Here is a 14,649-nt window from a genome sequence, read left to right on the forward strand (position 1 = left end):
TAGTGTTTTCCGTTTTCCAGATTCATTCATTTAACAAGTAACAGTAGAGCCCTTAACGTGTGCTAAGGCCTACACAAGGCACAGAGCATTCTAGATAGCTGAAGCATCAAAACTTGAATCATTTTTATTTTCAAGAAAACCAGTCAAAATATTTCAAATGCTTTTCTGCCTTTCATAAACAATATTCCTAGGCATTCTCTGTGTGAAATGTTCATGAAAACAATTGAGAGGAGAGTAAATTCCCTTTGAGAGGCCCAATTACAGATTGGAATTAAAGAAGCCCAATTCATTATTAAAAATTCATTTGCTGAAAAGGAAAGGAGAATATTTGGTGAAAAAATAAGAGAGAAATAGGAGAAACATAATGCAAGTTATTGTGGGCACCTACTGGTGTGCAGTTAATCACCAAAGTAACCTAATCATCAAGTCATGAGAAACTTTGAGTGGACCCCGCATTTTTGTACTTCTTGTGAAGGCAGACCCACCAGTGACCTCCTTGTTGTATTCACCATGATTCAAGAGATAGAAAGCTGTCCTACCAACTTCTGAAGCAGGGTGTCTGCGTATTGATAGAGTCACCAGGAGCAGAGGGCTGATCCTTATTCTCAAGGTAAGGAATTACATGTGAGGCTACCCGATTAATCAGATTACTAATATTCCTCTACATTGAAAAATATGAAATATGACCTGTCGAGGGAACGAACGTGATATGCTTTGTTAGCTTCATTGTACCTTCTCTTCCAAGTAGGAAAATCTCCCTAAGGAACTAAGTTAAATCAGTAGGGAGTGTGGCAAAAGTAGAGTAAATGAAGTTTCATAAAGGATAATGTCATCAAGTATATTAGTCTATATTATATACTATACATCTTTAAAGGATTCTTCTGTGGTAGACTTCTACAGTATAGTGTATATACTTCTTTACTATAAGAACATACTTCTAAGCAGACTAAAATAGCGCCATTAGCCAGTCATGGCACCTTATCCCCTTGATTTCATCAGAAACACAACAATGTTTTTTTATTCTCTAACAATCATTTCATTTTTTAAAGATCAACCTCTAAAAATATTCTATCATTATAACATTTCCTCATAACAGTTAATGTCCTAAGATTTTTTCCATTGGTTCCATTTTAAATTATAGCCTTCTTTATCAGCAACAATCTGTAAATTATATTTTACGTAGTTATTTCTCCACAGGATGGCTGATCTCATCCTTTTAAATATTGATTCTTGTTTGCTTACAGTCATTCAACATTTTCTGAGCTTGTCTTCAAATTCTGGATATCTCTTATTTGATTTCCTGAGACCTTTTGAAGTCCCACAGGCTCCAGATGGGGAAAATACAAAGAAACCCTAAACTTTGTAGTCCAAAGACCAGGATTTTAATGTCAGCATGCCACATCTTGGCTCTATAATCTCAAAGCAGGTAAGCTCAAATCCCTGTTTGTTCTTGTTTTAATCTATGAAATGAGAGTGGTGATAACGCTAACAATCTACCTAATTATCATTGTGAGGATCCACATTACAAAATATAGTTACCCCTCAAACAGAATTCTAACAACGCATAGCAGAGATGGCTTATTTGTGCTTCATGATTTCCGCAACCTCAGCTGAGAATACTCAGTGCCTGGAGATGTCTCACTGGGTGGGGTCTGGAATCATCTGGAGGCATATTTCATTATAGGTCTCATGGCTGGAGCAGGGACCTCAGCTGGGGCAGTCAGCTAGAATACCTAAACATACTTTCCTCATGTAGCCTGAGCCTCCTCATTGCATGGAATAGTCGGAGTAGTCAGACCTCTTAAAATGTGGTAGAGGGCTCCAAATACTAGTGCTCCCATAAGCAAGTTGAAAACTGTACTGCATTTTACGACTTAGCCTCTGAAGTCACACAGCACCACTTGTTTATTTTACTGGATATGGGTAAGTCACTAAGACATGTTTAATTTACAGACAGTTTGTGTTTAGAATAATGAATAATGAATACTTTCCCTTTTATTACTGGGAATCACCAAGACATATCTCAGTATGCTAATGAAAAAGCCCTTACTTTCTTCCTCTAGCTTCTGAGGTTCTCACCACATGTAAAAACAAAGGCAGGTCCTTGACTGTTGGACACAGCCTAACTGTCTCCTCTTGGGCCCTTGCCCCCAAATCCCAATGCTGCCACAGAGAGTGTTAATGTGCTGAAACCCTCCACACAAAACAGTGGCACTGAAGCCTGTAATAAGCGAAGCCAGTGTGTATTCTGAATAGAAACAGAAACACCTCCCTTTTGTATTATGGTGTGTTATACGGGCATCAAAGCAAGATTATCTTGCATTCTAAAGTCTTACAGATGCTTTAGTCAAAGTGGTTCGTCTGGGTGTTGCTGCAATCCCCCTCCCCCCTAAGGCATTCATGTATTCACAGGAAACCAGAAAGCAAATCTAGGTAAGATGTGCTACTCAGAACATTGCTCCAGGTGATGACTGAGACATTCTTAAGAAACCTTGCTGATGTGCCTGACCCTCTCTTCCCTGAGGTGAGTTTATTTCCAACTGACAATTATATCTTGAATTCTGCATTCTAATAGACACTGGATTGCTCTGTCCATCAGCCAGACCTGCCCAGGCCAAATCTGATCCCACATTAATGTGGTCAACTACTGGAAAACCAGTGAACGGCCTCTAGGAAGCGTCTACAGCTCCAAACGCATTCAATGATGAATAGCTGATCACAGTTTAGTATTTTCTTTATGAATCAAGGTCATCATTACAAATAACACACCCTATCTTGTTTTATAAAAGGCTACTCTCAGAAGCTTATCTAGGTGTGAATACAAAATAGAATCATAGAGTTGATTCAGCACAACCTTCTCATTCAGAGATACTTAGAATCTCCTCTATGGGTTCCAAATCTATCTAAATATTTTAGTGATGGGGACCTCACTAATACAGTACATTTAATTGTACCTTTTTGTTTCTGAAGTTGAATTGAAACCCTCCTCTTTATGACATCCATATTCTGGTCTGAGTTTTGCCTTCTAGAGGAACACAGGACAAGTCTGTTGTTCTATATAACTGCTTTCAAGTATTTAAGGGAGTTCTGTTTTCTTTAGTTCTTTCCTCAAAACATTTTCTCTTCTTTCTGTGTACTCTCTGCAGCGTTCCTCTTGAAATGTGGCCCCAAAGAACAGGGTAGAGGATGTAGGGTGGGAGTGAGACTTCTGCAAGTATACTGTTTAATATAGTTTTACTTTATGAAACACATAAATAAATGAAAAAAAATCTAACGAAATGAACCTAATTGTATGTCAAATTGGATAACGTAAGTCCACAGAGAAAATGATTAACTCAAGCAGCTTTTGAATATATAGTTTTCTGACCGTAGACTATGGTGGATTTGCACTGTTAAATTAGCTAACCTGGAACTGTTTCCCAGAATTCTCTTCCATCATGTAAGACCTACTCACCACTCCTTAAATATATCCTCTGAGAGAGTCCAGAGCAAACTGTCCTCACCAAGGTTGCAAGAAATGCATTTGTGAAATACATTTATAAATAATTTATAAATACAAATAGTAAGCAGTGTATCCCTTAGAGCTCTCTGCTGGCCCTCTTCTATAAGCCAGAAATGACAACAACTGCTACTATGTCTATGGGATGCATGTTTAACTGTGGTGAAGGGCACCCGCTTCTCCCCCTGGGTCCCCATCACTGGCATTGTGATGAGAGCCCAAGGTAAGGACAGTCTTACTTGTATTGCACTCCCTCCTTATGGGTTCCAGCTTAGCCTCACAGATTTCATATTTTCCTCGCTTCACCCATTTCACCTCCATCTTTCCTTCCTATCTTCCCAGAGGATTGTAGGTTCCAGCAGCAGACCTAGAAACACTGGCCTCACATGGACTGTTTAACCAGCTCCACATTTGCATAAGACCAACTCCCTATAATAAAATACTCACTATTTACGTACAAAACAGGGGAATTTGAAGAAGAACTCTGTGGTGCTGGACTTGAATTGGAAGTAGCTGTGTTAATATAGGATTTAGGAGAAAATAACATGTCAATTTTCGCAGACACAGTATATGATGTTTAAAAGAATATATGCTATTTAATATACAGAAGGAATGATTGAATTAGAAAAACATATACTATGTAAGTATACACTTAAAATATATACTTAAAAGTACTTATATAATCTACATGTATATGCACTGATGGAGTATATATATGTGTATATATATATATACACACATATGTACACTATTTATAGGTATAGATATGGATATAGATATAGATTAATATATTCTTAGCTCTGCCCAGTGAAAGAGGTGCTTAGGATAGTAATAAGTATACCTGGTGACTGACTCTTGATTTTGAAATGCCATTCTTCACTATCAGACATGAGGGCTCCCTTGAGAAATGGCTGAGTCCAGATCTGGGGCAGGAAATGTATAAATTGAGCTAGCATAGGATGCACCTTGGTGTACTCCAGAGCAAACACATAATAGAATTAGAAAAATCACCATTTTGCAGCTGCCAATGTATCATTTACTCCAAGTCAAGATCATTAATACTTGCTAAAACTATTTTTTTTATTTTGGTATCATTAATCTATAATTACATGATAATATTATGTTTACTAGACTCCCCCATCATCAATTCCCCCCAACATACCCCATTACAGTCACTGTCCATCAGTGTAGTAAGATGCTATAGAATCACTACTTGTCTTCTTTGTGTTGTACAGCACTCCCCGTGCCCCCCTCCGACATTGTGTCTGCTAATTGTAAAGCTCCTTTTTTTCCTCTTCTCCCTCCTTTCACACCCATCCTCCCCAGTCCCTTTCCCTTTGGTAACTGTTAGTCTATTCTTGGGTTCTATGAGTCTGCTGCTGTTTTGTTCCTATAGTTTTTTTTCTTTGTTCTTATACTCCGCAGATGAGTGAAATCATTTGATACCTGTATTTCCACCTGAGCATAATACCCTCTAGCTCCATCCACGTTGCTGCAAATGATAGGATTTGTTTTCTTCTTATGGCTGAATAATATTCCATTGTGTATATGCACCACATCTTCTTTATCCATTCATCTACTGATGGACACTTGGGTTGCTTCCATTTCTTGGCTATTGTAAATAGTGCTGCGATAAACATGGGGTGCATATGTCTTTTTCAAATTGGGCTGCTGCATTCTTAGGGTAAATTCCTAGGAGTAGAATTCCTGGGTCAAATGGTATTTCTATTTTTGGTTTTTTGAAGAAGAACCCTGAGGTGCTGGACTTGAATTGGAAGTAGCTGTAGTAAAAAACTAGAGATAGATACTCCATACTGCTTTCCACAATAGTTGAACTAATTTACATTCCCACCAGCAGTGTGGGAGGGTTCCCCTTTCTCCACATCCTTGCCAACATTTGTTGTTGTTTGTCTTTTGGATGGTGGCGATCCTTACTGGTGTGAGGTGATATCTCACTGTGGTTTAAATTTGCATTTCTCTGATGATTAGCAATGTGGAGAATCTTTTCATGTGTCGGCCATCTGAAGTTCTTCTTTGGAGAAGTGTCTGTTCAGCTCCTCTGCCCATTTTTTAATTGGCTTATTTGCTTTTTGTTTGTTGAGGTGTGTGAGCTCTTTATATAATTTGGATATCAAGCCCTTATCAGATATGTCATTTATGAATATATTCTCCCATACTGTAGGATGTCTTTTTGTTTTACTGATGGTGTCCTTGGCAGTACAGAAGCTTTTTAGTTTGATATAATCCCACTTGTTCATTTTTGCTTTTGTTTCCCTTTCCCAGGGAAATATGTTCATGAAGAAGTTGCTCATGTTTATGTCCAAGAGATTTTTGCCTATGTTATTTTCTAAGAGTTTTATAGTTTCATGACCTACATTCAGTTCTTTGATCCATTTTGAGTTTACTTTTGTGTATGGGGTTAGACAATGATCCAGTTTCATTCTCTTACATGTAGCTGTCCAGTTTTGCCAACACCAGCTGTTGAAGAGGCTCTCATTTCCCCATTGTATATCCACGGCTCCTTTATCGTATATTAATTGACCATATATGCTTGGATTTATATGTGGGCTCTCTAGTCTGTTCTGTTGGTCTGTAGGTCTATTCTTGTGCCAGTACCAAATTGTCTTGATTACTGTGGCTTTGTAGTAGAGCTTGAAGTCTGGGAGCATAATTCCCCCACTTTTTGCTTCCTTCTCAGGATTGCTTTGGCTATTCAGGGTCTTTTGTGGTTCCATATGAATTTTAGCACTATTTGCTCTAGTTCATTGAAGAATGCTGTTGGTATTTGGTAGGGATTGCATCGAATCTGTAGATTGCTTTAGGCAGTCTGGTTCAGCCTTCTTTCATGTTGCTGTTTTAGGGTTAGTTTTGTTAATTAACTATATTTTCGTACTATTTGTAGTTTTGGGAGGAGTTCTCTGTCTCACCTCTCATACCACCGTCTTGAATCCTCTGTAATACCCTTATTTTTTATAAGATAAATGTTGAAGTGTTTGGGGCTGAAATATCATGTCTACAACTTACTTTAAAATGACTTAGAAAAAACTAGAGATAGATATAAAGGTGACAATTTATTAACAATTAGGGAACCTAGATGAAGGATATAGCAATGTATCTGTTATACTGTTTTTTAATTTTTGTATACATTTGAAAATTTCAAAAGATGTTGTAGGAAATCTTTATTATATAAAAGTAATACATACATATGACAATAAAACACTGTGATAAGTTTCCAAAGGAATTTTACTTCAGGCAATTAAATCTTGTTAGTAATAGTCATCTATTACATTATCTGCCTAGAATCTATTCCTGATAAATCTAGTTTGATAATGCTTTTTAATTTCTGATACATTGGAATTAAATTGTTTTGTGTCATGATTTATAGACCATTAGAATCCTTGAGACAAAATTTTTGCTGTGGTTTCATAACACCCTATAATGTATCTCAGTGTGTCAAATAAGAATTTTTCATATCTTAAGTGTTTTTATATTTTTCTAAGTGTGTATATGGAAATCACATTATTATAAACATTTGCAGCAAAACTTGTCAGGAATCTTCTTAAGATATGTTTATGGTATCTCATAGTACCTTTCTTCCTTTTTTCATTCATTCAACAAATATTTACTGTATACCTACTGAGTGCCAGGCACTGTGCTAGGCTTCTGTGTCATCTGAACAATAATGAGTTCCAGATTTTTTGTTGTTGTTGTTTAACACTTACCATTGCTTTGAGAGAGCCTTGTATACAGTAGACTGTATAAAGAGAAAATTTCTAATAGTACCCAACTTTTAAAGACATCAGAACTTCTATTACCGTGTTTTGTGTTTAATGTCTCTAATGCTGATTTTCAAAGCCATGTTTTGCTTTTGTCTTTTTTCTGAGGTATAGAAACCTTTCTTTGAGACATTTGCTTCTTAAATCACAGAGACAACAGAGGCCTTAAGGCATGAGCCCTCTAGCTTCCTACTCCCCCAAGTACCAACTTCTGTGCTCCTTCCCTACCTCATACTATGAAGTGTTGCTCTTCATTTTGCATTTGATACTTACGTCGGTGTTTCCTTCTCAAAAATCTCTCTCGCCTTAAATTTCATGACTCTGTACACTCCTGGTTCTCACCATAAAAGGTCAATTCTTTTTTGGTTTCCTTTTTGAGGTCAGCTTTCAACATTGTAATTTAATTGTCAGTATAAACTCGGGGCTCCATCCTTTGTCCGTTTCTTTCCTCACAGAACTTTATTTGCCCTCTTACCCATTGCACTGGATTTGTTTACCAATGATGACTTCTAAATGTCTGTATATCTCCCCCTGGCCTCATCATTCAGTATCCAGCTACCTACTAGATGTCTGATTCTGAATATGTCAGAGACTGCAAACTCCATAAGTCCCAAATGGAGCTCTACCACCCCTACTTTCTGCTTCAACAGCTGAACAACCTGTATTTTAAAAATTTTTTAATGCATTTGATTTAGATTGCTGGTGTATAGGTTGATCACAGTTTATATATTTTATATTTAAAAGTAACATAATAGCTTTGAGAGGCAAATCTCCTGATTATTCAGCTCCTTTATTATATACATCAGCATGTCTCTCACACTGTTAAGAATTAGTGTGGTTTTGTAGTTGGCACTTCTCATATAAGAATTTTTCTTGCCATCTTCCCTAATTTTGTACAGAACAATTGTTCACTCTCCAGGAAAGGTTATTAGTTGCTAAAATAATGAAACAAGTTAGATGATTAGGAAATTAAGGAGCCAAGAACACTGCTACTTTAAGAGAAGACTGAGTATTTTATCAATTTTGAATTTCATGTCATTTAATACATTCCAAACATATTATAAGTGCAGTGGATTGTTTTGGATGGGATTAGGCCCAGAGATTTTTGAAACACTAAAGAGAAGAAGTGATTAAAATTTCTATTTAAAACTTATAAGAGGGGAATATTGGTAAGATCAGGGCTGTAGTAGTGGCAGGCAGCCAGGCTGGACTCAACCAGAAATTGAATGTTAGTGCTAGTGATTCACATAATACTGATAAATGCAAATAGCAGCTTCATAATATTATTCTACCTTTAAAAGTTTTTGAATATAAAGATCAAGTTTGAAACTCCCAACCATATGTGGAAGAGTGCCTAGAGAAGTCTCTAGCTAAAATGAACAAGGTATGAAGGCAAAACTGATATAATAAAGATACTTAAAAGCTCTTTACTTCAAGAACTAACATGACTAAGATTTGAAGTGTCCATAGTGAGGATCACCCAACTTCCTAACCAGCTTATTTTACTAAGTCCGAAGGCATCTATTTACTACCCTCATTGAATAGGCATGCCTGTTACAAGGTGTTTGTGAGCAATAAACAATATTAAAGCTTTCTTAATAATGTGGAACAGGAGCAATTACTTCAAGGCCATTATAATTTTCCTCAAGACACTTGTCCTTGTAATTTGACCTTGCTGGATGTTGGAAACTTGAAGTTATTGGAGGTGTTAAAACCAGTTTTCCTTTCTCTGTCCTTGAAGACTTAGTTCATTGTCAAGTTTTCAGCATATAGTTAACTGCACATCTTTATATGTGATTTATTTACTTACTCTCTGTGGGAAAATAGTTTGGAAATATTAAATATGTTCAGTAAAGACTTTTAAAAATTAAAAGTTACAGGGTTTTATTTCTAGTATGGGTCTGGATATAAAGCAAGTACCCAATCTTTTTTTCCTCTAAATACGTACATACATATATATGTATGTATACACGCACACACACACACACACACACACACACAGTCACCATTAAGGTAATCACAGACATTAAGTGTCCTGATTTAGGTACATGCTTCTTTGTCCTTTTGGATGGAAGTTGGAGAAGGCATATAAAGATGTAAATATATTACACATTGAGGGAGATAATGCTAAACCAGTTGCTTATTTATGCAGCTAAGGCAGACTGTTGTTGGTTGGAGATGGTGTTAGAGTTGCTTGTAGGAGATGCAGAAAGAATGAAGAGGAGAAGTTGATGGGACACTTTGGTGAAAGACTTTGTGACATTTGGGACTGAGCACCTGGGAAACAAAGTTCCACCAACATAAGGAGCAGGTCATTCTCCCCAACTCTGCACAGAACCCAGCCTGTTCCAGCAATGTGTAAACAATGGCTCCAGTATTATCAGAGAGCTATATCTTTGGCATGAGTAGTGGGGAGCCATTAAGGATGCCCTCGATATTAGTATCACTGCTTCTCTTTGAGGCCATGTGGAGGGCAGAGGACAATGGTCAGGAGCAGCTGAAGCAGGAGAGGAAGAACACAGTAGGTCCTGAGTGGGAACTAGTTTGTGAACACCTGAAAAGTGCAGGGTCAGTGTTAGACCATTCCAGGGACACCATTCACTTCCTACTCAAAGTAAATCTCAGTTGTGCTCCAGGGAGTGAAATTCATCCAGGATTCAATGTCAGTCACACCCCCTGGAACTGGGCAGTGTAGTTGCTTGGGCCTGGGAAGTATCCTTTTTGGAGACATCCAGAAATAATTACAGGCTGCCTTACATGGGCTGCTGAGTTCAAGCTATCAAACTGGTAGGGACTCAAGCCATTGTGATTTCTGGCTTTTGAGTTAAAATGCCCTCATTTTATTCATATGGTTTTATAACACCTGAGAATCTTGGTTGCTTAGTTCTATACCACTTTTGTTAGATAATTGTTGTGTTCTCTTATAGCAGAGGCCCAGCTGGAATCTAAGCAGTGTTCTTGATGTAAGTGTATTTGGAGGACTGGTGGGACATGCCTGCCAAGAGCCCATTTACAGGAGGGCTTGGAGTGCCTTGTAGATGGGTCAAGGACCATGAAGCAGCATTGAATAGAATGATTTGCATAATGTAGATTATTATTTAGATTGTTCCCCATTTCTACAGCTCTCACTCATACCTGAATTTTGAGGTAAATCTGCAAAAAGGTCACATTTAATTTGAATCTGTCAGTATGGAGTTTACAGCAACCTCCAGTGGGAGAGTCACAGTGTAGAGTGACTGGAGTAAGGCCATGCCGTCTGAAGAAAAGAATAATACACTTCTCAGAAACATTTCCTGGACTATTACTGGGCCTTGAGAGAGACAAAATATTTGACCATGGGGAACCAAGGGTCCATGGGTTCAGAAATGCCTATTAGGGGTTTTGTCATACCTACCAAGTTATAAAGTCAGATGATCCCAGCAGTAGTCGATGAAAAGATTGAAGTGGTATATTTAATATCAAGCTTGAGCAGGACCAGAGGGAAGGAACAGGTAGCCTAGACCGCTTCACCCACTGCAATCACACAGGTACCCTCTCCTCACTCATACCTGTGGCTGTGTTGTAGGAGGAGGTCTTATAAAACCAGCTAAAGGAGGAGGGAGAAGCCCAAACTTGGCTTACAGATAGACGTGTCAGCTAGATACATGATGAAAACTGAGTATGTACATGGCTACATTGTATTCACATTTAGGGATGGCCATGAACAATAGTGAGCAGGGAAATTGTTCCCAATAGGTAGAGCAATGAGTGGTACAACTGGCTACTCACTTCGTGTGGAAGGAAAAGTGGGCCAAGATAAGAATATATTCAGGTAACTGAGTAATAGTCAATGATCAGGGGTCTAGGAGGAAAAGACTGGCAGATTGGATACAAGGAAATCTAGGCAATATCCTTGTGAATAGACATTTAAGAGGTGGCACAACGTAGGCAAATCTCCAAATCCAATGTTAACATTCACCAGAGAGCATCCACCATGGATAAGCTATTAATCAACCAAACAGACAAAATGATGAGGTCAGCTGATGTCAGCCATCCTATGTCATAGGACATCAACATTAGTATCCGATGCTGACACAATTGGCACATGAACAGATTGGCTATGGAGGCAGAGATGGAGGTTATACATGGGCCCAACAGCTTGGCCTCACACTTGCCAAAGCTACTCTAGATTTTGCTGTCAACTTGCCAGGCACAGAGACCGGCTGAGCCCCTGATACAGAATCATCTGTTGTAGAGACCAGTTGGTCACTTGGTGGCAAATTGACCACATTAGATATCTTGCTTTTCTTACTTTAATACCAAAAATACCTGGTAATCCCTCAAAGTCAACTAGTAAGGCTCCACTTCATTTTTTTCTACTAAGAACAAAGCTGAATAAACATTCTTTTATGTGTAATCTTACCTCTTGGTGCTTTTATCCCTATGGGATATAAAGCAGATGTAGCATTGCTTGAAAAAGATACAAGTAAATATAATTTGAATAGATTTTCCCAATTGTTTTACAAAACAACTCTAGTACTTCCTATTTCCACCAACAATATATGAGAATTACCTTCTCCCCACATTCTTGACAATAGGTATTATCACTTTCTAAAATTTTTGATAAATTTAAAGTGGTCTCATTATTACTTTCATTTACATTTCTCTACTAGTGAATTTACTGTATTTTTTGTGTTTATTGGCCATTTAGATTTTCCATTCTATGAAGTGTTCATACCTTTTGACCATTTTCTGTTAGTTTTTTATTCTCTATTGCCTCAGTGTGAGAGCTCATTATATATTATAGCTATTGAATATTTATCTCTCCTCCGTAATACAAATACATTCTCTGAATCTATTACCTATTAATTTAATATGTGATAGCTCTTCCACATTTATTCATATAGAAGTTTAAAATTTTTATAGGGTCATGTATGTCTTTTTTTTCTTTTATACCTTTTGGCTTTCTGATATCTTCTACCTGTTAATTAAATATATATTGTCCTAGAATTTTCCCTGTAAAGATTTTGTTTGATTGGTTTTAAGTATTTTATCCATCTATTATTTTAATATCTGGCACAAGATAAAGATCTAAGTTTATTTTCTTTTAAATAAACAGCTAGTTGTGCTAGCACTATTTATTGAATAATTCATCTTTCCCATAATGATTTTAACCACCACCTTTATCACTTATTACTTTTCACATATATATGTTGAGATCTCTTTCAGGGTTCTTATTTCATTCCATTGATATATTTGTCTAATCTTCTAGAGTTCTGTAATGCTGTAATAACAGTGATTTTTCAATGTGTTCTAATATCTACTAAGTCAGCCTTCACTGTTTATTTTGCTATACGCAGTATTTATTTTTCCATATAACCTTTAAAGGCATTTTATCCAACCTGTGCCCATACCCCATACCCTATTAGAGTATTAACTGAAATTTTACTAAATTTATACATTACTTTGGGAAAGTTAACTTTTTAGTATTAGTGTTCTCATCCAGAACATTAATGCTTTTCCTTTTGTTCGGAGCTTGCTTTATGTTCTGAAATAAGATACTATTTTCTTCATTCAAGTTCTGTATTTTTCTTATAAAATTTATCTCTAAGTAATTTAGGTGTTTCTCTCCTATTATGAATGAAGTGTTTTACCTCATTTCCTTTTTTAAATGCCTATTAAAAGAATAAAGAAAGCCATTAACTCCTATGTACTTATCTTGTCTTCAGTTATCTTACCAAATTCTATTAATTCTTGCAGGCTTTTTTTTGACCTGCATCTCTTGAGTTTTATCTCCTTTTCCTCTAATATTTGTACCATTTTTCCTGTCTTAATGTATTAAACTGTCCAAGACAATGTTAAATAATAATGCTGATAAGGTATCCCTGATTTAATGGTCTAGTTTTGGTGTTTTGCTATTTAGAATATTTCCTGTTGGGTTTCGGTAAATAGTGTATTCTATTAAGAGTTTCTGTCTCTTTTATGTAGAATTTTATTAGGAATGGCTACTGGATTTTATCAAAAATCTTTTCAGCACCTATTGACAAGTTCATATGGTTGTTCTCCTTAAAGTAGTTGATATAATGGGTTATACTGATAGACTTCTTTTTGTAGAATTTGTAGAACCACATTTAAAAATCTTGATTACTAGATTAAGTGTAATAATTTAGAATCATGCTCTATATTCTTGACTTGGATATGTATATCTATACTCATAAATGAGACTGGTCTATAGTTTCCTTTTTTTTAATATTGTCTTTATTTGGATTTAAAGTTGGCTGACTTCATAAAATGAACTAGTGGGCTTTTATCTTTTTATTAATAGCATGGAATAGGTTAAATCACACTAAAACTTTATACTTTTTAAAGAATAGATGAAAATTGGCTAGGAACCTCTGGTTCTGATGCATTTTACAATGTTAGAGTTTAACACTTTCCCAATTCCATTTACAGTAATTATTCTCTTCATGTTTACCATCTTTCTTGGGTCATTTTGTTGATATAAGAAATCATCTGTTTGTCCCCAGTTTTCAAATATATTTACATAAAGGCGTATATGGTATTCTCTTAGAATTCTTTTAATCACTCTATCTCTAGTATGTCTCATTTCTCATTCCTAATCCTGTATATTTTTATTCCCTTTATTTCTCCCTAATTAGACTCATAGAAGTTTATTAATGTTACTTATTCTTTACAAAGAACATGTTTCATGTTATTAAGAAAGAATACTTAAAGTTATATGGCATTATACATTTGTCTTTGGTGATGAAGAGAGACAATGTATTTCCCCAGAAGAAATATATCAAAGAAACTTTTTTAAGAAGCCACAAAATAGACAAAGTAGGCAATTATGTGGTAGACAGAAAATAATGAGGAGAAAAATGAGAAATAAATATGAGCTAAGTGTAATTATTTCCACTGTCATTTATGAACTCAAAGTAAAACTTTCAAAATAAATGCTTGTGCCTTTAACAAATAGATGTATTCACTTAAGCATATGCACCTTGCTAGGAGTACTCTTTACTTTGGGGGAAAGTACAGTCAAACTTAGAAAATGTTTCTCCAATTATCAAGGTGTCTTATCTGGAGTATTATGTAGAATAATGTTTGGTTATTCCTTTTTTGTTGTCAAAGAATGTTTTAGATTAAAATCTTTATATCAATAAATAAGTAGATTGCATTTGTTAACATCTTTGTTCTAAACCAAGTAACAAATCTATAAAATTTCTAATAATGCTGAAAACATTTTTTGACCAAAAAGAAGAAAGGATATATAAAAAGAAATGGAAACCAGAATAATTCACATGATGGCACTGCTAATTTAAGATCTTTGGGTTATTTATTTTTGTTTTTGTTTTAGTCTGTTAACTAAAGAGTGTTAAGAAGTATTATTTA

General features: G+C 36.0%; 1 long non-coding RNA gene across 4 annotated transcripts in view; it reads left to right on the top strand.

Moving 5' to 3' along the window:
- The window catches only part of LOC118932530 (uncharacterized), a 72,334-nt gene that overhangs the window by 1,589 nt on the left and 56,096 nt on the right, over positions 1 to 14,649 (top strand). For 3 of the 4 annotated variants that reach the window (XR_008998567.1, XR_005032819.2, XR_008998568.1), the window contains exons 2-4: positions 476 to 610; positions 1,245 to 1,426; positions 2,413 to 2,524. This is a non-coding gene — a long non-coding RNA (uncharacterized LOC118932530). The remainder of the gene's footprint in view (positions 1 to 475; positions 611 to 1,244; positions 1,427 to 2,412; positions 2,525 to 14,649) is intronic. The other variant, XR_008998569.1, reaches the window with a different exon arrangement.

Source organism: Manis pentadactyla, chromosome 7 (genome assembly GCF_030020395.1).
Source record: "Manis pentadactyla isolate mManPen7 chromosome 7, mManPen7.hap1, whole genome shotgun sequence".
NCBI lineage: Eukaryota > Metazoa > Chordata > Mammalia > Pholidota > Manidae > Manis > Manis pentadactyla.